Consider the following 25,056-nt stretch of genomic DNA (forward strand, 5'->3'; position numbering starts at 1 on the left):
AGATATCTGTACACTGAATGGTGTCTCTCAGTCCCTCTCTCTCAGGGAGATATCTGTACTCTGACTGGTGTCTCTCAGTCCCTGTCTCTCAGGGAGATATCTGTGCACTGAGTGGTGTCTCTCAGTCCCTCTCTCTCAGGGAGATATCTGTACACTGACTGGTGTCTCTCAGTCCCTCTCTCTCAGGGAGGTATCTGTCCACTGAGTGGTGTCTCTCAGTCCCTGTCTCTCAGGGACATATATGTACACTGACTGGTGTCTCTCAGTCCCTCTCTCTCAGGGATATATCTGTCCACTGAGTGGTGTCTCACAGCCCCTGTCTCTCAGGGAGATATCTGTACACTGACTGGTGTCTCTCAGTCCCTGTCTCTCAGGGAGAAATCTGTACACTGAGTGGTGTCTCTCAGTCCCTCTCTCTCAGGGAGATATCTGTACACTGACTGGTGTCTCTCAGTCCCTGTCTCTCAGGGAGATATCTGTACACTGAGTGGTGTCTCTCAGTCCCTCTCTCTCAGGGAGATATTTGTACAGTGACTGGTGTCTCTCAGTCCCTGTCTCTCAGGGAGATATCTGTACACTGAGTGGTGTCTCACAGTCCCTCTCTCTCAGGGAGATATCTGTACACTGACTGGTGTCTCTCAGTCCCTCTCTCTCAGGGAGATATCTGTACGCTGACTGGTGTCTCTCAGTCCCTCTCTCTCAGGGAGATATCTGTACAATGAGTGGTGTCTCTCAGTCCCTGTCTCTCAGGGAGATATCTGTACAGTGAGTGGTGTCTCTCAGTCCCTCTCTCTCAGGGAGATATCTGTACTCTGACTCGTGTCTCTCAGTCCCTGTCTCTCAGGGAGATATCAGTACACTGAGTGGTGTCTCTCAGTCCCTCTCTCTCAGGGAGATATCTGTACACTGACTGGTGTCTCTCAGTCCCTCTCTCAGAGGTATCTGTACACTGAGTGGTATCTCTCAGTCCCTGTCTCTCAGGGAGATATCTGTACACTGACTGGTGTCTCTCAGTCCCTGTCTCTCAGGGAGCTTTATGTACACTGAGTGGTGTCTCTCAGGGAGATATCTGTACACTGAGTGTTGTCTCTCAGTCCCTCTCTCTCAGGGAGATATCTGTACACTGACTGGTGTCTCTCAGCCCCTCTCTCTCAGGGAGATATCTGTGCACTGAGTAGTGTCTCACAGTCCCTCTCTCTCAGGGAGATATCTGTACACTGACTGGTGTCTCTCAGTCCCTGTCTCTCAGGGAGATATCTGTACACTGAGTGGTGTCTCTCAGTCCCTCTCTCTCAGGGAGATATCTGTACTCTGACTGGTGTCTCTCAGTCCCTGTCTCTGAGGGAGATATCTGTACACTGAGTGGTGTCTCTCAGTCCCTCTCTCTCAGGGAGATATCTGTACACTGACTGGTGTCTCTCAGTCCCTCTCTCTCAGGGAGATATCTGTCCACTGAGTGGTGTCTCTCAGTCCCTCTCTCTCAGGGAGATATCTGTCCACTGAGTGGTGTCTCTCAGTCCCTGTCTCTCAGGGAGATATATGTACACTGACTGGTGTCTCTCAGTCCCTCTCTCTCAGGGAGATATCTGTACACTGAGTGGTGTCTCACAGTCCCTCTCTCTCAGGGAGATATCTGTACTCTGACTGGTGTCTCACAGTCCCTCTCTCTCAGGGAGACATCTGTACACTGACTGGTGTCTCTCAGTCCCTGTCTCTCAGGGAGATATCTGTACACTGAGTGGTGTCTCTCAGTCCCTGTCTGTCAGGGAGATATATGTACACTGAGTGGTGTCTCTCAGTCCCTGTCTCTCAGGGAGATATCTGTACACTGAGTGGTGTCTCTCAGACCCTGTCTCTCAGGGCGATATCTGTACACTGACTGGTGTCTCTCAGTCCCTCTCTCTCAGGGAGATATCTGTACACTGAGTGGTGTCTCACAGTCCCTCTCTCTCAGGGAGATATCTGTACACTGACTGGTGTCTCTTAGTCCCTCTCTCTCAGGGAGATATATGTGCACTGACTGGTGTCTCTCAGTCCCTCTCTCGGGGAGGTATCTGTACACTGAGTGGTGTCTCTCAGTCCCTGTCTCTCAGGGAGATATATGTACACTGACTGGTGTCTCTCAGTCCTTGTCTCTCAGGGAGATATCTGTACACTGAGTGGTGTCTCTCAGTCCCTCTCTCTCAGGGTGATATCTGTACACTGAGTGGTGTCTCTCAGTCCCTGTCTCTCAGGGAGATATATGCGCACTGACTGGTGTCTCTCAGTCCCTGTCTCTCAGGGAGATATCGGTACACTGAGTGGTGTCTCTCAGTCCCTCTCTCTCAGGGAGATATCTGTACAATGAGTGGTGTCTCTCAGTCCCTGTCTCTCAGGGAGATATCTGTACAGTGATTGGTGTCTCTCAGTCCCCCTCTCTCAGGGAGATATCTGTACGCAGCCTGGTGTCTCTCAGTCCATCTGTCTCAGGGAGATATCTGTACACTGACTGGTGTCTCTCAGTCCCTCTCTCTCAGGGAGATATCTGTACACTGACTGGTGTCTCTCAGTCCCTGTCTCTCAGGGAGATATATGTACACTGACTGGTGTCTCACAGTCCCTCTCTCTCAGGGAGATATCTGTACACTGAGTGGTGTCTCTCAGTCCCTCTCTCTCAGGGAGATATCTGTACAATGAGTGGTGTCTCTCAGTCCCTGTCTCTCAGGGAGATATCTGTACAGTGAGTGGTGTCTCTCAGTCCCTCTCTCTCAGGGAGATATCTGTACTCTGACTGGTGTCTCTCAGTCCCTGTCTCTCAGGGAGATATCAGTACACTGAGTGGTGTCTCTCAGTCCCTCTCTCTCAGGGAGATATCTGTACACTGACTGGTGTCTCTCAGTCCCTCTCTCAGGGTGGTATCTGTACACTGAGTGGTATCTCTCAGTCCCTGTCTCTCAGGGAGATATCTGTACACTGACTGGTGTCTCTCAGTCCCTGTCTCTCAGGGAGCTTTATGTACACTGAGTGGTGTCTCTCAGGGAGATATCTGTACACTGAGTGTTGTCTCTCAGTCCCTCTCTCTCAGGGAGATATCTGTACACTGACTGGTGTCTCTCAGCCCCTCTCTCTCAGGGAGATATCTGTGCACTGAGTAGTGTCTCACAGTCCCTCTCTCTCAGGGAGATATCTGTACACTGACTGGTGTCTCTCAGTCCCTGTCTCTCAGGGAGATATCTGTACACTGAGTGGTGTCTCTCAGTCCCTCTCTCTCAGGGAGATATCTGTACTCTGACTGGTGTCTCTCAGTCCCTGTCTTTGAGGGAGATATCTGTACACTGAGTGGTGTCTCTCAGTCCCTCTCTCTCAGGGAGATATCTGTACACTGACTGGTGTCTCACAGTCCCTCTCTCTCAGGGAGATATCTGTCCACTGAGTGGTGTCTCTCAGTCCCTCTCTCTCAGGGAGATATCTGTCCACTGAGTGGTGTCTCTCAGTCCCTGTCTCTCAGGGAGATATATGTACACTGACTGGTGTCTCTCAGTCCCTCTCTCTCAGGGAGATATCTGTACACTGGCTGGTGTCTCTCAGTCCCTCTCTCTCAGTGAGATATCTGTACACTGAGTGGTGTCTCACAGCCCCTGTCTCTCAGGGAGATATCTGTACACTGAGTGGTGTCTCTCAGTCCCTCTCTCTCAGGGAGATATCTGTACACTGACTGGTATCTCTCAGTCCCTTTCTCTCAGGGAGATATCTGTACTCTGAGTGGTGTCTCACAGTCCCTCTCTCTCAGGGAGACATCTGTACACTGACTGGTGTCTCTCAGTCCCTGTCTCTCAGGGAGATATCTGTACACTGAGTGGTGTCTCTCAGTCCCTGTCTGTCAGGGAGATATCTGTACACTGACTGGTGTCTCTCAGTCCCTCTCTCTCAGGGAGATATCTGTACACTGAGTGGCGTCTCTCAGTTCCTGTCTCTCAGGGAGATATCTGTACACTGAATGGTGTCTCTCAGTCCCTCTCTCTCAGGGAGATATCTGTACTCTGACTGGTGTCTCTCAGTCCCTGTCTCTCAGGGAGATATCTGTGCACTGAGTGGTGTCTCTCAGTCCCTCTCTCTCAGGGAGATATCTGTACACTGACTGGTGTCTCTCAGTCCCTCTCTCTCAGGGAGGTATCTGTCCACTGAGTGGTGTCTCTCAGTCCCTGTCTCTCAGGGACATATATGTACACTGACTGGTGTCTCTCAGTCCCTCTCTCTCAGGGATATATCTGTCCACTGAGTGGTGTCTCACAGCCCCTGTCTCTCAGGGAGATATCTGTACACTGACTGGTGTCTCTCAGTCCCTGTCTCTCAGGGAGAAATCTGTACACTGAGTGGTGTCTCTCAGTCCCTCTCTCTCAGGGAGATATCTGTACACTGACTGGTGTCTCTCAGTCCCTGTCTCTCAGGGAGATATCTGTACACTGAGTGGTGTCTCTCAGTCCCTCTCTCTCAGGGAGATATTTGTACAGTGACTGGTGTCTCTCAGTCCCTGTCTCTCAGGGAGATATCTGTACACTGAGTGGTGTCTCACAGTCCCTCTCTCTCAGGGAGATATCTGTACACTGACTGGTGTCTCTCAGTCCCTCTCTCTCAGGGAGATATCTGTACGCTGACTGGTGTCTCTCAGTCCCTCTCTCTCAGGGAGATATCTGTACAATGAGTGGTGTCTCTCAGTCCCTGTCTCTCAGGGAGATATCTGTACAGTGAGTGGTGTCTCTCAGTCCCTCTCTCTCAGGGAGATATCTGTACAGTGAGTGGTGTCTCTCAGTCCCTTTCTCTCAGGGAGATATCTGTACACTGAGTGGTGTCTCACAGTCCCTCTCTCTCAGGGAGACATCTGTACACTGACTGGTGTCTCTCAGTCCCTGTCTCTCAGGGAGATATCTGTACACTGAGTGGTGTCTCTCAGTCCCTGTCTGTCAGGGAGATATCTGTACACTGACTGGTGTCTCTCAGTCCCTCTCTCTCAGGGAGATATCTGTACACTGAGTGGCGTCTCTCAGTTCCTGTCTCTCAGGGAGATATCTGTACACTGAATGGTGTCTCTCAGTCCCTCTCTCTCAGGGAGATATCTGTACTCTGACTGGTGTCTCTCAGTCCCTGTCTCTCAGGGAGATATCTGTGCACTGAGTGGTGTCTCTCAGTCCCTCTCTCTCAGGGAGATATCTGTACACTGACTGGTGTCTCTCAGTCCCTCTCTCTCAGGGAGGTATCTGTCCACTGAGTGGTGTCTCTCAGTCCCTGTCTCTCAGGGACATATATGTACACTGACTGGTGTCTCTCAGTCCCTCTCTCTCAGGGATATATCTGTACACTGACTGGTGTCTCTCAGTCCCTCTCTCTCAGGGAGATATCTGTCCACTGAGTGGTGTCTCACAGCCCCTGTCTCTCAGGGAGATATCTGTACACTGACTGGTGTCTCTCAGTCCCTGTCTCTCAGGGAGAAATCTGTACACTGAGTAGTGTCTCTCAGTCCCTCTCTCTCAGGGAGATATCTGTACAATGAGTGGTGTCTCTCAGTCCCTGTCTCTCAGGGAGATATCTGTACAGTGAGTGGTGTCTCTCAGTCCCTCTCTCTCAGGGAGATATCTGTACTCTGACTGGTGTCTCTCAGTCCCTGTCTCTCAGGGAGATATCAGTACACTGAGTGGTGTCTCTCAGTCCCTCTCTCTCAGGGAGATATCTGTACACTGACTGGTGTCTCTCAGTCCCTCTCTCAGGGTGGTATCTGTACACTGAGTGGTATCTCTCAGTCCCTGTCTCTCAGGGAGATATCTGTACACTGACTGGTGTCTCTCAGTCCCTGTCTCTCAGGGAGCTTTATGTACACTGAGTGGTGTCTCTCAGGGAGATATCTGTACACTGAGTGTTGTCTCTCAGTCCCTCTCTCTCAGGGAGATATCTGTACACTGACTGGTGTCTCTCAGCCCCTCTCTCTCAGGGAGATATCTGTGCACTGAGTAGTGTCTCACAGTCCCTCTCTCTCAGGGAGATATCTGTACACTGACTGGTGTCTCTCAGTCCCTGTCTCTCAGGGAGATATCTGTACACTGAGTGGTGTCTCTCAGTCCCTCTCTCTCAGGGAGATATCTGTACTCTGACTGGTGTCTCTCAGTCCCTGTCTTTGAGGGAGATATCTGTACACTGAGTGGTGTCTCTCAGTCCCTCTCTCTCAGGGAGATATCTGTACACTGACTGGTGTCTCACAGTCCCTCTCTCTCAGGGAGATATCTGTCCACTGAGTGGTGTCTCTCAGTCCCTCTCTCTCAGGGAGATATCTGTCCACTGAGTGGTGTCTCTCAGTCCCTGTCTCTCAGGGAGATATATGTACACTGACTGGTGTCTCTCAGTCCCTCTCTCTCAGGGAGATATCTGTACACTGGCTGGTGTCTCTCAGTCCCTCTCTCTCAGTGAGATATCTGTACACTGAGTGGTGTCTCACAGCCCCTGTCTCTCAGGGAGATATCTGTACACTGAGTGGTGTCTCTCAGTCCCTCTCTCTCAGGGAGATATCTGTACACTGACTGGTATCTCTCAGTCCCTTTCTCTCAGGGAGATATCTGTACTCTGAGTGGTGTCTCACAGTCCCTCTCTCTCAGGGAGACATCTGTACACTGACTGGTGTCTCTCAGTCCCTGTCTCTCAGGGAGATATCTGTACACTGAGTGGTGTCTCTCAGTCCCTGTCTGTCAGGGAGATATCTGTACACTGACTGGTGTCTCTCAGTCCCTCTCTCTCAGGGAGATATCTGTACACTGAGTGGCGTCTCTCAGTTCCTGTCTCTCAGGGAGATATCTGTACACTGAATGGTGTCTCTCAGTCCCTCTCTCTCAGGGAGATATCTGTACTCTGACTGGTGTCTCTCAGTCCCTGTCTCTCAGGGAGATATCTGTGCACTGAGTGGTGTCTCTCAGTCCCTCTCTCTCAGGGAGATATCTGTACACTGACTGGTGTCTCTCAGTCCCTCTCTCTCAGGGAGGTATCTGTCCACTGAGTGGTGTCTCTCAGTCCCTGTCTCTCAGGGACATATATGTACACTGACTGGTGTCTCTCAGTCCCTCTCTCTCAGGGATATATCTGTCCACTGAGTGGTGTCTCACAGCCCCTGTCTCTCAGGGAGATATCTGTACACTGACTGGTGTCTCTCAGTCCCTGTCTCTCAGGGAGAAATCTGTACACTGAGTGGTGTCTCTCAGTCCCTCTCTCTCAGGGAGATATCTGTACACTGACTGGTGTCTCTCAGTCCCTGTCTCTCAGGGAGATATCTGTACACTGAGTGGTGTCTCTCAGTCCCTCTCTCTCAGGGAGATATTTGTACAGTGACTGGTGTCTCTCAGTCCCTGTCTCTCAGGGAGATATCTGTACACTGAGTGGTGTCTCACAGTCCCTCTCTCTCAGGGAGATATCTGTACACTGACTGGTGTCTCTCAGTCCCTCTCTCTCAGGGAGATATCTGTACGCTGACTGGTGTCTCTCAGTCCCTCTCTCTCAGGGAGATATCTGTACAATGAGTGGTGTCTCTCAGTCCCTGTCTCTCAGGGAGATATCTGTACAGTGAGTGGTGTCTCTCAGTCCCTCTCTCTCAGGGAGATATCTGTACTCTGACTCGTGTCTCTCAGTCCCTGTCTCTCAGGGAGATATCAGTACACTGAGTGGTGTCTCTCAGTCCCTCTCTCTCAGGGAGATATCTGTACACTGACTGGTGTCTCTCAGTCCCTCTCTCAGAGGTATCTGTACACTGAGTAGTATCTCTCAGTCCCTGTCTCTCAGGGAGATATCTGTACACTGACTGGTGTCTCTCAGTCCCTGTCTCTCAGGGAGCTTTATGTACACTGAGTGGTGTCTCTCAGGGAGATATCTGTACACTGAGTGTTGTCTCTCAGTCCCTCTCTCTCAGGGAGATATCTGTACACTGACTGGTGTCTCTCAGCCCCTCTCTCTCAGGGAGATATCTGTGCACTGAGTAGTGTCTCACAGTCCCTCTCTCTCAGGGAGATATCTGTACACTGACTGGTGTCTCTCAGTCCCTGTCTCTCAGGGAGATATCTGTACACTGAGTGGTGTCTCTCAGTCCCTCTCTCTCAGGGAGATATCTGTACTCTGACTGGTGTCTCTCAGTCCCTGTCTCTGAGGGAGATATCTGTACACTGAGTGGTGTCTCTCAGTCCCTCTCTCTCAGGGAGATATCTGTACACTGACTGGTGTCTCTCAGTCCCTCTCTCTCAGGGAGATATCTGTCCACTGAGTGGTGTCTCTCAGTCCCTCTCTCTCAGGGAGATATCTGTCCACTGAGTGGTGTATCTCAGTCCCTGTCTCTCAGGGAGATATATGTACACTGACTGGTGTCTCTCAGTCCCTCTCTCTCAGGGAGATATCTGTACACTGGCTGGTGTCTCTCAGTCCCTCTCTCTCAGTGAGATATCTGTACACTGAGTGGTGTCTCACAGCCCCTGTCTCTCAGGGAGATATCTGTACACTGAGTGGTGTCTCTCAGTCCCTCTCTCTCAGGGAGATATCTGTACACTGACTGGTATCTCTCAGTCCCTTTCTCTCAGGGAGATATCTGTACACTGAGTGGTGTCTCACAGTCCCTCTCTCTCAGGGAGACATCTGTACACTGACTGGTGTCTCTCAGTCCCTGTCTCTCAGGGAGATATCTGTACACTGAGTGGTGTCTCTCAGTCCCTGTCTGTCAGGGAGATATCTGTACACTGACTGGTGTCTCTCAGTCCCTCTCTCTCAGGGAGATATCTGTACACTGAGTGGCGTCTCTCAGTTCCTGTCTCTCAGGGAGATATCTGTACACTGAATGGTGTCTCTCAGTCCCTCTCTCTCAGGGAGATATCTGTACTCTGACTGGTGTCTCTCAGTCCCTGTCTCTCAGGGAGATATCTGTGCACTGAGTGGTGTCTCTCAGTCCCTCTCTCTCAGGGAGATATCTGTACACTGACTGGTGTCTCTCAGTCCCTCTCTCTCAGGGAGGTATCTGTCCACTGAGTGGTGTCTCTCAGTCCCTGTCTCTCAGGGACATATATGTACACTGACTGGTGTCTCTCAGTCCCTCTCTCTCAGGGATATATCTGTACACTGACTGGTGTCTCTCAGTCCCTCTCTCTCAGGGAGATATCTGTCCACTGAGTGGTGTCTCACAGCCCCTGTCTCTCAGGGAGATATCTGTACACTGACTGGTGTCTCTCAGTCCCTGTCTCTCAGGGAGAAATCTGTACACTGAGTAGTGTCTCTCAGTCCCTCTCTCTCAGGGAGATATCTGTACACTGACTGGTGTCTCTCAGTCCCTCTCTCTCAGGGAGGTATCTGTCCACTGAGTGGTGTCTGTCAGTCCCTGTCTCTCAGGGACATATATGTACACTGACTGGTGTCTCTCAGTCCCTCTCTCTCAGGGATATATCTGTACACTGACTGGTGTCTCTCAGTCCCTCTCTCTCAGGGAGATATCTGTCCACTGAGTGGTGTCTCACAGCCCCTGTCTCTCAGGGAGATATCTGTACACTGACTGGTGTCTCTCAGTCCCTGTCTCTCAGGGAGAAATCTGTACACTGAGTAGTGTCTCTCAGTCCCTCTCTCTCAGGGAGATATCTGTACACTGACTGGTGTCTCTCAGTCCCTGTCTCTCAGGGAGATATCTGTACACTGAGTGGTGTCTCTCAGTCCCTCTCTCTCAGGGAGATATTTGTACAGTGACTGGTGTCTCTCAGTCCCTGTCTCTCAGGGAGATATCTGTACACTGAGTGGTGTCTCACAGTCCCTCTCTCTCAGGGAGATATCTGTACACTGACTGGTGTCTCTCAGTCCCTCTCTCTCAGGTAGATATCTGTACGCTGACTGGTGTCTCTCAGTCCCTCTGTCTCAGGGAGATATCTGTACACTGACTGGTGTCTCTCAGTCCCTCTCTCTCAGGGAGATATCTGTACACTGACTGGTGTCTCTCAGTCCCTGTCTCTCAGGGAGATATATGTACACTGACTGGTGTCTCTCAGTCCCTGTCTCTCAGGGAGATATCTGTACACTGAGTGGTGTCTCTCAGTCCCTCTCTCTCAGGGAGATATCTGTACAATGAGTGGTGTCTCTCAGTCCCTGTCTCTCAGGGAGATATCTGTACAGTGAGTGGTGTCTCTCAGTCCCTCTCTCTCAGGGAGATATCTGTACTCTGACTGGTGTCTCTCAGTCCCTGTCTCTCAGGGAGATATCTGTACACTGAGTGGTGTCTCTCAGTCCCTCTCTCTCAGGGAGATATCTGTACACTGACTGGTGTCTCTCAGTCCCTCTCTCAGGGTGGTATCTGTACACTGAGTGGTATCTCTCAGTCCCTGTCTCTCAGGGAGATATCTGTACACTGACTGGTATCTCTCAGTCCCTGTCTCTCAGGGAGCTTTATGTACACTGAGTGGTGTCTCTCAGGGAGATATCTGTACACTGAGTGGTGTCTCTCAGTCCCTCTCTCTCAGGGAGATATCTGTACACTGACTGGTGTCTCTCAGTCCCTGTCTCTCAGGGAGATATCTGTACATTGAGTGGTGTCTCACAGTCCCTCTCTCTCAGGGAGATATCTGTACTCTGACTGGTGTCTCTCAGTCCCTCTCTCTCAGGGAGATATCTGTACGCTGACTGGTGTCTCTCAGTCCCTCTGTCTCAGGGAGATATCTGTACACTGACTGGTGTCTCTCAGTCCCTCTCTCTCAGGGAGATATCTGTACACTGACTGGTGTCTCTCAGTCCCTGTCTCTCAGGGAGATATATGTACACTGACTGGTGTCTCTCAGTCCCTGTCTCTCAGGGAGATATCTGTACACTGAGTGGTGTCTCTCAGTCCCTCTCTCTCAGGGAGATATCTGTACAATGAGTGGTGTCTCTCAGTCCCTGTCTCTCAGGGAGATATCTGTACAGTGAGTGGTGTCTCTCAGTCCCTCTCTCTCAGGGAGATATCTGTACTCTGACTGGTGTCTCTCAGTCCCTGTCTCTCAGGGAGATATCAGTACACTGAGTGGTGTCTCTCAGTCCCTCTCTCTCAGGGAGATATCTGTACACTGACTGGTGTCTCTCAGTCCCTCTCTCAGGGTGGTATCTGTACACTGAGTGGTATCTCTCAGTCCCTGTCTCTCAGGGAGATATCTGTACACTGACTGGTATCTCTCAGTCCCTGTCTCTCAGGGAGCTTTATGTACACTGAGTGGTGTCTCTCAGGGAGATATCTGTACACTGAGTGTTGTCTCACAGTCCCTCTCTCTCAGGGAGATATCTGTACACTGACTGGTGTCTCTCAGCCCCTCTCTCTCAGGGAGATATCTGTGCACTGAGTAGTGTCTCACAGTCCCTCTCTCTCAGGGAGATATCTGTACACTGACTGGTGTCTCTCAGTCCCTGTCTCTCAGGGAGATATCTGTACACTGAGTGGTGTCTCTCAGTCCCTCTCTCTCAGGGAGATATCTGTACTCTGACTGGTGTCTCTCAGTCCCTGTCTCTGAGGGAGATATCTGTACACTGAGTGGTGTCTCTCAGTCCCTCTCTCTCAGGGAGATATCTGTACACTGACTGGTGTCTCTCAGTCCCTCTCTCTCAGGGAGATATCTGTCCACTGAGTGGTGTCTCTCAGTCCCTCTCTCTCAGGGAGATATCTGTCCACTGAGTGGTGTCTCTCAGTCCCTGTCTCTCAGGGAGATATATGTACACTGACTGGTGTCTCTCAGTCCCTCTCTCTCAGGGAGATATCTGTACACTGGCTGGTGTCTCTCAGTCCCTCTCTCTCAGTGAGATATCTGTACACTGAGTGGTGTCTCACAGCCCCTGTCTCTCAGGGAGATATCTGTACACTGAGTGGTGTCTCTCAGTCCCTCTCTCTCAGGGAGATATCTGTACACTGACTGGTATCTCTCAGTCCCTTTCTCTCAGGGAGATATCTGTACACTGAGTGGTGTCTCACAGTCCCTCTCTCTCAGGGAGACATCTGTACACTGACTGGTGTCTCTCAGTCCCTGTCTCTCAGGGAGATATCTGTACACTGAGTGGTGTCTCTCAGTCCCTGTCTGTCAGGGAGATATCTGTACACTGACTGGTGTCTCTCAGTCCCTCTCTCTCAGGGAGATATCTGTACACTGAGTGGCGTCTCTCAGTTCCTGTCTCTCAGATAGATATCTGTACACTGAATGGTGTCTCTCAGTCCCTCTCTCTCAGGGAGATATCTGTACTCTGACTGGTGTCTCTCAGTCCCTGTCTCTCAGGGAGATATCTGTGCACTGAGTGGTGTCTCTCAGTCCCTCTCTCTCAGGGAGATATCTGTACACTGACTGGTGTCTCTCAGTCCCTCTCTCTCAGGGAGGTATCTGTCCACTGAGTGGTGTCTCTCAGTCCCTGTCTCTCAGGGACATATATGTACACTGACTGGTGTCTCTCAGTCCCTCTCTCTCAGGGATATATCTGTACACTGACTGGTGTCTCTCAGTCCCTCTCTCTCAGGGAGATATCTGTCCACTGAGTGGTGTCTCACAGCCCCTGTCTCTCAGGGAGATATCTGTACACTGACTGGTGTCTCTCAGTCCCTGTCTCTCAGGGAGAAATCTGTACACTGAGTAGTGTCTCTCAGTCCCTCTCTCTCAGGGAGATATCTGTACACTGACTGGTGTCTCTCAGTCCCTGTCTCTCAGGGAGATATCTGTACACTGAGTGGTGTCTCTCAGTCCCTCTCTCTCAGGGAGATATTTGTACAGTGACTGGTGTCTCTCAGTCCCTGTCTCTCAGGGAGATATCTGTACACTGAGTGGTGTCTCACAGTCCCTCTCTCTCAGGGAGATATCTGTACACTGACTGGTGTCTCTCAGTCCCTCTCTCTCAGGGAGATATCTGTACGCTGACTGGTGTCTCTCAGTCCCTCTGTCTCAGGGAGATATCTGTACACTGACTGGTGTCTCTCAGTCCCTCTCTCTCAGGGAGATATCTGTACACTGACTGGTGTCTCTCAGTCCCTGTCTCTCAGGGAGATATATGTACACTGACTGGTGTCTCTCAGTCCCTGTCTCTCAGGGAGATATCTGTACACTGAGTGGTGTCTCTCAGGCCCTCTCTCTCAGGGAGATATCTGTACAATGAGTGGTGTCTCTCAGTCCCTGTCTCTCAGGGAGATATCTGTACAGTGAGTGGTGTCTCTCAGTCCCTCTCTCTCAGGGAGATATCTGTACTCTGACTGGTGTCTCTCAGTCCCTGTCTCTCAGGGAGATATCTGTACACTGAGTGGTGTCTCTCAGTCCCTCTCTCTCAGGGAGATATCTGTACACTGACTGGTGTCTCTCAGTCCCTCTCTCAGCGTGGTATCTGTACACTGAGTGGTATCTCACAGTCCCTGTCTCTCAGGGAGATATCTGTACACTGACTGGTATCTCTCAGTCCCTGTCTCTCAGGGAGCTTTATGTACACTGAGTGGTGTCTCTCAGGGAGATATCTGTACACTGAGTGGTGTCTCTCAGTCCCTCTCTCTCAGGGAGATATCTGTACACTGACTGGTGTCTCTCAGTCCCTGTCTCTCAGGGAGATATCTATACATTGAGTGGTGTCTCACAGTCCCTCTCTCTCAGGGAGATATCTGTACACTGACTGGTGTCTCTCAGTCCCTCTCTCTCAGGGAGATATCTGTACGCTGACTGGTGTCTCTCAGTCCCTCTGTCTCAGGGAGATATCTGTACACTGACTGGTGTCTCTCAGTCCCTCTCTCTCAGGGAGATATCTGTACACTGACTGGTGTCTCTCAGTCCCTGTCTCTCAGGGAGATATATGTACACTGACTGGTGTCTCTCAGTCCCTGTCTCTCAGGGAGATATCTGTACAGTGAGTGGTGTCTCTCAGTCCCTCTCTCTCAGGGAGATATCTGTACTCTGACTGGTGTCTCTCAGTCCCTGTCTCTCAGGGAGATATCAGTACACTGAGTGGTGTCTCTCAGTCCCTCTCTCTCAGGGAGATATCTGTACACTGACTGGTGTCTCTCAGTCCCTCTCTCAGGGTGGTATCTGTACACTGAGTGGTATCTCTCAGTCCCTGTCTCTCAGGGAGATATCTGTACACTGACTGGTATCTCTCAGTCCCTGTCTCTCAGGGAGCTTTATGTACACTGAGTGGTGTCTCTCAGGGAGATATCTGTACACTGAGTGTTGTCTCTCAGTCCCTCTCTCTCAGGGAGATATCTGTACACTGACTGGTGTCTCTCAGCCCCTCTCTCTCAGGGAGATATCTGTGCACTGAGTGGTGTCTCACAGTCCCTCTCTCTCAGGGAGATATCTGTACACTGAGTGGTGTCTCACAGCCCCTGTCTCTCAGGGAGATATCTGTACACTGAGTGTTGTCTCTCAGTCCCTCTCTCTCAGGGAGATATCTGTACACTGACTGGTGTCTCTCAGCCCCTCTCTCTCAGGGAGATATCTGTGCACTGAGTGGTGTCTCTCAGTCCCTGTCTCTCAGGGAGATATCTGTACACTGAGTGGTGTCTCACAGCCCCTGTCTCTCAGGGAGATATCTGTACACTGAGTGGTGTCTCTCAGTCCCTCTCTCTCAGGGAGATATCTGTACACTGACTGGTGTCTCTCAGTCCCTTTCTCTCAGGGAGATATCTGTACACTGAGTTGTGTCTCACAGTCCCTCTCTCTCAGGGAGACATCTGTACACTGACTGGTGTCTCTCAGTCCCTGTCTCTCAGGGAGATATCTGTACACTGAGTGGTGTCTCTCAGTCCCTGTCTGTCAGGGAGATATCTGTACACTGAGTGGTGTCTCTCAGTCCCTCTCTCTCAGGGAGATATCTGTACACTGACTGGTATCTCTCAGTCCCTGTCTCTCAGGGAGATATATGTACACTGACTGGTGTCTCTCAGTCCCTCTCTCGGGGAGGTATCTGTACACTGAGTGGTGTCTCTCAGTCCCTGTCTCTCAGGGAGATATATGTACACTGACTGGTGTCTCTCAGTCCTTGTCTCTAAGGGAGATATCTGTACACTGAGTGGTGTCTCTCAGTCCCTCTCTCTCAGGGAGATATCTGTACACTGAGTGGCGTCTCTCAGTTCCTGTCTCTCAGGGAGATATCTGTACACTGAATGGTGTCTCTCAGTCCCTCTCTCTCAGGGAGATATCTGTACTCTGACTGGTGTCTCTCAGTCCCTGTCTCTCAGGGAGATATCTGTGCACTGAGTGGTGTCTCTCAGTCCCTCTCTCTCAGGGAGATATCTGTACACTGACTGGTGTCTCTTAGTCCCTCTCTCTCAGGGAGGTATCTGTCCAATGAGTGGTGTCTCTCAGTCCCTGTCTCTCAGGGACATATATGTACACTGACTGGTGTCTCTCAGTCCCTCTCTCTCAGGGAGATATCTGTACACTGACTGGTGTCTCTCAGTCCCTCTCTCTCAGGGAGATATCTGTACACTGAGTGGTGTCTCACAGCCCCTGTCTCTCAGGGAGATATCTGTACACTGACTGGAGTCTCTCAGTCCCTGTCTCTCAGGGAGAAATCTGTACACTGAGTGGTGTCTCTCAGTCCCTGTCTCTCAGGGAGATATCTGTACACTGAGTGGTGTCTCTCAGTCCCTCTCTCTCAGGGAGATATCTGTACACTGACTGGTGTCTCTCAGTCCCTGTCTCTCAGGGAGATATCTGTACACTGAGTGGTGTCTCTCAGTCCCTCTCTCTCAGGGAGATATCTGTACACTGACTGGTGTCTCACAGCCCCTGTCTCTCAGGGAGATATCTGTACACTGTCTGGTGTCTCTCAATCCCTGTCTGTCAGGGAGATATCTATACACTGAGTGGTGTCTCTCAGTCCCTGTCTCTCAGGGAGCTTTATGTACACTGAGTTGTGTCTCTCAGGGAGATATCTGTACACTGACTGGTGTCTCTCAGTCCCTGTCTCTCAGGGAGATATCTCTGCACTGAGTGGTGTCTCTCAGTCCCTCTCTCTCAGGGAGATATCTGTACACTGACTGGTGTCTCTCAGTCCCTTTCTCTCAGGGAGATATCTGTACACTGACTGGTGTCTCACGGTCCCTCTCTCTCAGAGAGATATCTGTACACTGACTGGTGTCTCTCAGTCCCTGTCTCTCAGGGAGATATCTGTACACTGAGTGTTGTCGCTCAGTCCCTGTCTCTCAGGGAGATATATGTACACTGACTGGTGTCTCTCAGTCCCTCTCTTTCAGGGAGGGATCTGTACACTGACTGGTGTCTCTCAGTCCCTGTCTCTCAGGGAGATATATGTTCACTGACTGGTGTCTCTCAGTCCCTGTCTCTCAGGGAGATATCTGTACACTGAGTGGTGTCTCAGAGACCCTCTCTCTCAGGGAGATATCTGAACACTGAGTGGTGTCTCTCAGTCCCTGTGTCTCAGGGAGATATATGTACACTGACTGGTGTCTCTCAGTCCCTCTCTCTCAGGGAGGTATCTGTACACTGAGTGCTGTCTCTCAGTCCCTGTCTCTCAGGGAGATATAAGTACACTGACTGGTGTCTCTCACTCCCTCTCTCTCAGGGAGATATCTGTACACTGACTGGTGTCTCTCAGTCCCTCTCTCTCAGGGAGATATCTGTACACTGAGTGGTGTCTCACAGCCCCTGTCTCTCAGGGAGATATCTGTACACTGACTGGTGTCTCTCAGTCCATGTCTGTCAGGGAGATATCTATACACTGAGTGGTGTCTCTCAGTCCCTCTCTCTCAGGGAGATATCTGTACACTGACTGGTGTCTCTCAGTCCCTCTCTCTCAGGGAGATATCTGTACACTGAGTGGTGTCTCTCAGTCCCTGTCTCTCAGGGAGATATCTGTACACTGACTGGTGTCTCTCAGTCCCTGTCTCTCAGGGAGATATATGTACACTTACTGGTGTCTCTCAGGCCCTCTCTCTCAGGGAGGTTTCTGTACACTGAGTGGTGTCTCTCAGTCCCTGTCTCTCAGGGAGATATCTGTACACTGAGTGCTGTCTCTCAGTCCCTGTCTCTCAGGGAGATATCTGTACACTGAGTGGTGTCTCTCAGTACCTCTCTCTCAGGGAGATATCTGTACACTGACTGGTGTCTCTTAGTCCCTCTCTCTCAGGGAGATATCTGTACACTGACTGGTGTCTCTCAGGCCCTCTCTCTCAGGGAGATATCTGTACACTGACTGGTGTCTCATGGTCCCTCTCTCTCAGAGAGATATCTGTACACTGACTGGTGTCTCTCAGTCCCTCTCTCTCAGGGAGATATCTGTACACTGAGTGGTGTCTCTCAGTCCCTCTCTCTCAGGGAGATATCTGTACACTGAGTGGTGTCTCTCAGTCCCTGTCTCTCAGGGAGATATATGTACACTGACTGGTGTCTCTCAGTCCCTCTCTCTCAGGGAGGGATCTGTACACTGACTGGTGTCTTCAGTCCCTGTCTCTCAGGGAGATATCTGTACACTGAGTGGTGTCTCAGAGACCCTCTCTCTCAGAGAGATATCTGAACACTGAGTGGTGTCTCTCAGTCCCTGGGTCTCAGGGAGATATATGTTCACTGACTGGTGTCTCTCAGTCCCTCTCTCTCAGGGAGGTATCTGTACACTGAGTGCTGTCTCTCAGTCCCTGTCTCTCAGGGAGATATATGTACACTGGCTGGTGTCTCTCAGTCCCTCTCTCTCAGGGAGATATCTGTACACTGACTGGTGTCTCTCAGTCCCTCTCTCTCAGGGAGATATCTGTACACTGAGTGGTGTCTCACAGCCCCTGTCTCTCAGGGAGATATCTGTACACTGACTGGTGTCTCTCAGTCCCTGTCTCTCAGGGAGATATCTGTACACTGAGTGGTGTCTCTCAGTACCTCTCTCTCAGGGAGATATCTGTACACTGACTGGTGTCTCTCAGTCCCTGTCTCTCAGGGAGATATCTGTACACTGACTGGTGTCTCTCAGTCCCTCTCTCTCAGGGAGATATCTGTACACTGACTGGTGTCTCACAGTCCCTCTCTCTCAGAGAGATATCTGTACACTGATTGGTGTCTCTCAGTCCCTTTCTCTCAGGGAGATATCTGTACACTGAGTGGTGTCTCTCAGTCCCTCTCTCTCAAGGAGATATCTGTACATTGAGTGGTGTCTCTCAGTCCCTGTCTCTCAGGGAGATATATGTACACTGACTGGTGTCTCTCAGTCCCTCTCTCTCAGGGAGATATCTGTACACTGACTGGTGTCTCTCAGTCCCTCTCTCTCAGGGAGATATCTGTACACTGACTGGTGTCTCTCAGGCCCTCTCTCTCAGGGAGATATCTGTACACTGACTGGTGTCTCACAGTCCCTCTCTCTCAGAGAGATATCTGTACACTGACTGGTGTCTCTCAGTCCCTCTCTCTCAGGGAGATATCTGTACACTGAGTGGTGTCTCTCAGTCCATCTCTCTCAGGGAGATATCTGTACACTGAGTGGTGTCTCTCAGTCCCTGTCTCTCAGGGAGATATATGTACACTGACTGGTGTCTCTCAGTCCCTCTCTCTCAGGGAGGGATCTGTACACTGACTGGTGTCTCTCAGTCCCACTCTCTCAGGGAGATATCTGTACACTGAGTGGTGTCTCAGAGAACCTCTCTCTCAGGGAGATATCTGAACACTGAGTGGTGTCTCTCTGACCCTGTGTCTCAGGGAGATATATGTTCACTGACTGGTGTCTCTCAGTCCCTCTCTCTCAGGGAGGTATCTGTACACTGAGTGCTGTCTCTCAGTCCCTGTCTCTCAGGGAGATATATGTACACTGACTGGTGTCTCTCAGTCCCTCTCTCTCAGGGAGATATCTGTACATTGACTGGTGTCTCTCAGTCCCTCTCTCTCAGGGAGATATCTGTACACTGAGTGGTGTCTCACAGCCCCTGTCTCTCAGGGAGATATCTGTACACTGACTGGTGTCTCTCAGTCCCTGTCTGTCAGGGAGATATCTAGACACTGAGAGGTGTCTCTCAGTCCCTCTCTCTCAGGGAGATATCTGTACACTGACTGGTGTCTCTCAGTCCCTCTCTCTCAGGGAGATATCTGTACACTGACTGGTGTCTCTCAGTCCCTCTCTCTCAGGGAGATATCTGTACACTGACTGGTGTCTCTCAGTCCCTGTCTCTCAGGGAGATATATGTACCCTTACTGGTGTCTCTCAGTCCCTCTCTCTCAGGGAGGTATCTGTACACTGAGTGGTGTCTCTCAGTCCCTGTCTCTCAGGGAGATATATGTACACTGACTGGTGTCTCTCAGTCCCTCTCTCTCAGGGAGATATCTGTACACTGAGTGGTGTCTCTCAGTCCCTCTCTCTCAGGGAGATATCTGTACACTGAGTGGTGTCTCTCAGTCCCTGTCTCTCAGGGAGATATCTGTACACTGAGTGCTGTCTCTCAGTCCCTGTCTCTCAGGGAGATATCTGTACACTGAGTGGTGTCTCTCAGTACCTCTCTCTCAGGGAGATATCTGTACACTGACTGGTGTCTCTCAGTCCCTCTCTCTCAGGGAGATATCTGTACACTGACTGGTGTCTCTCAGGGCCTCTCTCTCAGGGAGATATCTGTACACTGACTGGTGTCTCACGGTCCCTCTCTCTCAGAGAGATATCTGTACACTGACTGGTGTCTCTCAGTCCCTCTCTCTCAGGGAGATATCTGTACACTGAGTGGTGTCTCTCAGTCTCTCTCTCTCAGGGAGATATCTGTACACTGAGTGGTGTCTCTCAGTCCCTGTCTCTCAGGGAGATATATGTACACTGACTGGTGTCTCTCAGTCCCTCTCTCTCAGGGAGGGATCTGTACACTGACTGGTGTCTCTCAGTCCCTGTCTCTCAGGGAGATATCTGTACACTGAGTGGTGTCTCAGAGACCCTCTCTCTCAGGGAGATATCTGAACACTGAGTGGTGTCTCTCAGTCCCTGTGTCTCAGGGAGATATATGTTCACTGACTGGTGTCTCTCAGTCCCTCTCTCTCAGGGAGGTATCTGTACACTGAGTGCCGTCTCTCAGTCCCTGTCTCTCAGGGAGATATATGTACACTGACTGGTGTCTCTCAGTCCCTCTCTCTCAGGGAGATATCTGTACACTGACTGGTGTCTCTCAGTCCCTCTCTCTCAGGGAGATATCTGTACACTGAGTGGTGTCTCACAGCCCCTGTCTCTCAGGGAGATATCTGTACACTGACTGGTGTCTCTCAGTCCCTGTCTGTCAGGGAGATATCTATACACTGAGTGGTGTCTCTCAGTCCCTCTCTCTCAGGGAGATATCTGTACACTGACTGGTGTCTCTCAGTCCCTCTCTCTCAGGGAGATATCTGTACACTGAGTGGTTTCTCTCAGTCCCTGTCTCTCAGGGAGATATCTGTACACTGACTGGTGTCTCTCAGTCCCTGTCTCTCAGGGAGATATCTGTACACTGACTGGTGTCTCTCAGTCCCTCTCTCTCAGGGAGATATCTGTACACTGACTGGTGTCTCACAGTCCCTCTCTCTCAGAGAGATATCTGTACACTGATTGGTGTCTCTCAGTCCCTTTCTCTCAGGGAGATATCTGTACACTGAGTGGTGTCTCTCAGTCCCTCTCTCTCAAGGAGATATCTGTACATTGAGTGGTGTCTCTCAGTCCCTGTCTCTCAGGGAGATATATGTACACTGACTGGTGTCTCTCAGTCCCTCTCTCTCAGGGAGATATCTGTACACTGACTGGTGTCTCTCAGTCCCTCTCTCTCAGGGAGATATCTGTACACTGACTGGTGTCTCTCAGTCCCTCTCTCTCAGGGAGATATCTGTACACTGACTGGTGTCTCTCAGGCCCTCTCTCTCAGGGAGATATCTGTACACTGACTGGTGTCTCACAGTCCCTCTCTCTCAGAGAGATATCTGTACACTGACTGGTGTCTCTCAGTCCCTCTCTCTCAGGGAGATATCTGTACACTGAGTGGTGTCTCTCAGTCCCTCTCTCTCAGGGAGATATCTGTACACTGAGTGGTGTCTCTCAGTCCCTGTCTCTCAGGGAGATATATGTACACTGACTGGTGTCTCTCAGTCCCTCTCTCTCAGGGAGGGATCTGTACACTGACTGGTGTCTCTCAGTCCCTGTCTCTCAGGGAGATATCTGTACACTGAGTGGTGTCTCAGAGACCCTCTCTCTCAGGGAGATATCTGAACAATGAGTGGTGTCTCTCAGTCCCTGTGTCTCAGGGAGATATATGTACACTGACTGGTGTCTCTCAGTCCCTCTCTCTCAGGGAGGTATCTGTACACTGAGTGCTGTCTCAGTCCCTGTCTCTCAGGGAGATATATGTACACTGACTGGTGTCTCTCAGTCCCTCTCTCTCAGGGAGGTATCTGTACACTGAGTGGTGTCTCTCAGTCCCTCTCTCTCAGGGAGATATATGTACACTGACTGGTGTCTCTCAGTCCCTGTCTCTCAGGGAGATATCTGTACACTGACTGGTGTCTCTCAGTCCCTCTCTCTCAGGGAGATATCTGTACACTGACTGGTGTCTCACAGTCCCTCTCTCTCAGAGAGATATCTGTACACTGATTGGTGTCTCTCAGTCCCTTTCTCTCAGGGAGATATCTGTACACTGAGTGGTGTCTCTCAGTCCCTCTCTCTCAAGGAGATATCTGTACATTGAGTGGTGTCTCTCAGTCCCTGTCTCTCAGGGAGATATATGTACACTGACTGGTGTCTCTCAGTCCCTCTCTCTCAGGGAGATATCTGTACACTGACTGGTGTCTCTCAGTCCCTCTCTCTCAGGGAGATATCTGTACACTGACTGGTGTCTCTCAGGCCCTCTCTCTCAGGGAGATATCTGTACACTGACTGGTGTCTCGCAGTCCCTCTCTCTCAGAGAGATATCTGTACACTGACTGGTGTCTCTCAGTCCCTCTCTCTCAGGGAGATATCTGTACACTGAGTGGTGTCTCTCAGTCCATCTCTCTCAGGGAGATATCTGTACACTGAGTGGTGTCTCTCAGTCCCTGTCTCTCAGGGAGATATATGTACACTGACTGGTGTCTCTCAGTCCCTCTCTCTCAGGGAGGGATCTGTACACTGACTGGTGTCTCTCAGTCCCTGTCTCTCAGGGAGATATCTGTACACTGAGTGGTGTCTCAGAGACCCTCTCTCTCAGGGAGATATCTGAACACTGAGTGGTGTCTCTCAGACCCTGTGTCTCAGGGAGATATATGTACACTGACTGGTGTCTCTCAGTCCCTCTCTCTCAGGGAGGTATCTGTACACTGAGTGCTGTTTCTCAGTCCCTGTCTCTCAGGGAGATATATGTACACTGACTGGTGTCTCTCAGTCCCTCTCTCTGAGGGAGATATCTATACATTGACTGGTGTCTCTCAGTCCCTCTCTCTCAGGGAGATATCTGTACACTGAGTGGTATCTCACAGCCCCTGTCTCTCAGGGAGATATCTGTACACTGACTGGTGTCTCTCAGTCCCTGTCTGTCAGGGAGATACCTAGACACTGAGTGGTGTCTCTCAGTCCCTCTCTCTCAGGGAGATATCTGTACACTGACTGGTGTCTCTCAGTCCCTCTCTCTCAGGGAGATATCTGTACACTGACTGGTGTCTCTCAGTCCCTCTCTCTCAGGGAGATATCTGTACACTGACTGGTGTCTCTCAGTCCCTGTCTCTCAGGGAGATATATGTACCCTTACTGGTGTCTCTCAGTCCCTCTCTCTCAGGGAGGTATCTGTACACTGAGTGGTGTCTCTCAGTCCCTGTCTCTCAGGGAGATATATGTACACTGACTGGTGTCTCTCAGTCCCTCTCTCTCAGGGAGATATCTGTACACTGAGTGGTGTCTCTCAGTCCCTCTCTCTCAGGGAGATATCTGTACACTGAGTGGTGTCTCTCAGTCCCTGTCTCTCAGGGAGATATCTGTACACTGAGTGCTGTCTCTCAGTCCCTGTCTCTCAGGGAGATATCTGTACACTGAGTGGTGTCTCTCAGTACCTCTCTCTCTGGGAGATATCTGTACACTGACTGGTGTCTCTCAGTCCCTCTCTCTCAGGGAGATATCTGTACACTGACTGGTGTCTCTCAGGCCCTCTCTCTCAGGGAGATATCTGTACACTGACTGGTGTCTCACGGTCCCTCTCTCTCAGAGAGATATCTGTACACTGACTGGTGTCTCTCAGTCCCTCTCTCTCAGGGAGATATCTGTACACTGAGTGGTGTCTCTCAGTTCCTCTCTCTCAGGGAGATATCTGTACACTGAGTGGTGTCTCTCAGTCCCTGTCTCTCAGGGAGATATATGTACACTGACTGGTGTCTCTCAGTCCCTCTCTCTCAGGGAGGGATCTGTACACTGACTGGTGTCTCTCAGTCCCTGTCTCTCAGGGAGATATCTGTACACTGAGTGGTGTCTCAGAGACCCTCTCTCTCAGGGAGATATCTGAACACTGAGTGGTGTCTCTCAGTCCCTGTGTCTCAGGGAGATATATGTTCACTGACTGGTGTCTCTCAGTCCCTCTCTCTCAGGGAGGTATCTGTACACTGAGTGCCGTCTCTCAGTCCCTGTCTCTCAGGGAGATATATGTACACTGACTGGTGTCTCTCAGCCCCTCTCTCTCAGGGAGATATCTGTACACTGACTGGTGTCTCTCAGTCCCTCTCATTCAGGGAGATATCTGTACACTGAGTGGTGTCTCACAGCCCCTGTCTCTCAGGGAGATATCTGTACACTGACTGGTGTCTCTCAGTCCCTGTCTGTCAGGGAGATATCTATACACTGAGTGGTGTCTCACAGTCCCTCTCTCTCAGGGAGATATCTGTACACTGACTGGTGTCTCTCAGTGCCTCTCTCTCAGGGAGATATCTGTACACTGAGTGGTTTCTCTCAGTCCCTGTCTCTCAGGGAGATATCTGTACACTGACTGGTGTCTCTCAGTCCCTGTCTCTCAGGGAGATATCTGTACACTGACTGGTGTCTCTCAGTCCCTCTCTCTCAGGGAGATATCTGTACACTGACTGGTGTCTCACAGTCCCTCTCTCTCAGAGAGATATCTGTACACTGATTGGTGTCTCTCAGTCCCTTTCTCTCAGGGAGATATCTGTACACTGAGTGGTGTCTCTCAGTCCCTCTCTCTCAAGGAGATATCTGTACATTGAGTGGTGTCTCTCAGTCCCTGTCTCTCAGGGAGATATATGTACACTGACTGGTGTCTCTCAGTCCCTCTCTCTCAGGGAGATATCTGTACACTGACTGGTGTCTCTCAGTCCCTCTCTCTCAGGGAGATATCTGTACACTGACTGGTGTCTCTCAGTCCCTCTCTCTCAGGGAGATATCTGTATACTGACTGGTGTCTCTCAGGCCCTCTCTCTCAGGGAGATATCTGTACACTGACTGGTGTCTCACAGTCCCTCTCTCTCAGAGAGATATCTGTACACTGACTGGTGTCTCTCAGTCCCTCTCTCTCAGGGAGATATCTGTACACTGAGTGGTGTCTCTCAGTCCCTCTCTCTCAGGGAGATATCTGTACACTGAGTGGTGTCTCTCAGTCCCTGTCTCTCAGGGAGATATATGTACACTGACTGGTGTCTCTCAGTCCCTCTCTCTCAGGGAGGGATCTGTACACTGACTGGTGTCTCTCAGTCCCTGTCTCTCAGGGAGATATCTGTACACTGAGTGGTGTCTCAGAGACCCTCTCTCTCAGGGAGATATCTGAACACTGAGTGGTGTCTCTCAGTCCCTGTGTCTCAGGGAGATATATGTACACTGACTGGTGTCTCTCAGTCCCTCTCTCTCAGGGAGGTATCTGTACACTGAGTGCTGTCTCTCAGTCCCTGTCTCTCAGGGAGATATATGTACACTGACTGGTGTCTCTCAGTCCCTCTCTCTCAGGGAGGTATCTGTACACTGAGTGGTGTCTCTCAGTCCCTCTCTCTCAGGGAGATATATGTACACTGACTGGTGCCTCTCAGTCCCTCTCTCTCAGGGAGGTATCTGTACACTGAGTGGTGTCTCTCAGTCCCTGTCTCTCAGGCAGATATATGTACACTGACTGGTGTCTCTCAGTCCCTCTCTCTCAGGGAGATATCTGTACACTGA

This window comes from Heterodontus francisci, chromosome 14 (genome assembly GCF_036365525.1).
Source record: "Heterodontus francisci isolate sHetFra1 chromosome 14, sHetFra1.hap1, whole genome shotgun sequence".
In the NCBI taxonomy this organism is placed as follows: Eukaryota; Metazoa; Chordata; class Chondrichthyes; order Heterodontiformes; family Heterodontidae; genus Heterodontus; species Heterodontus francisci.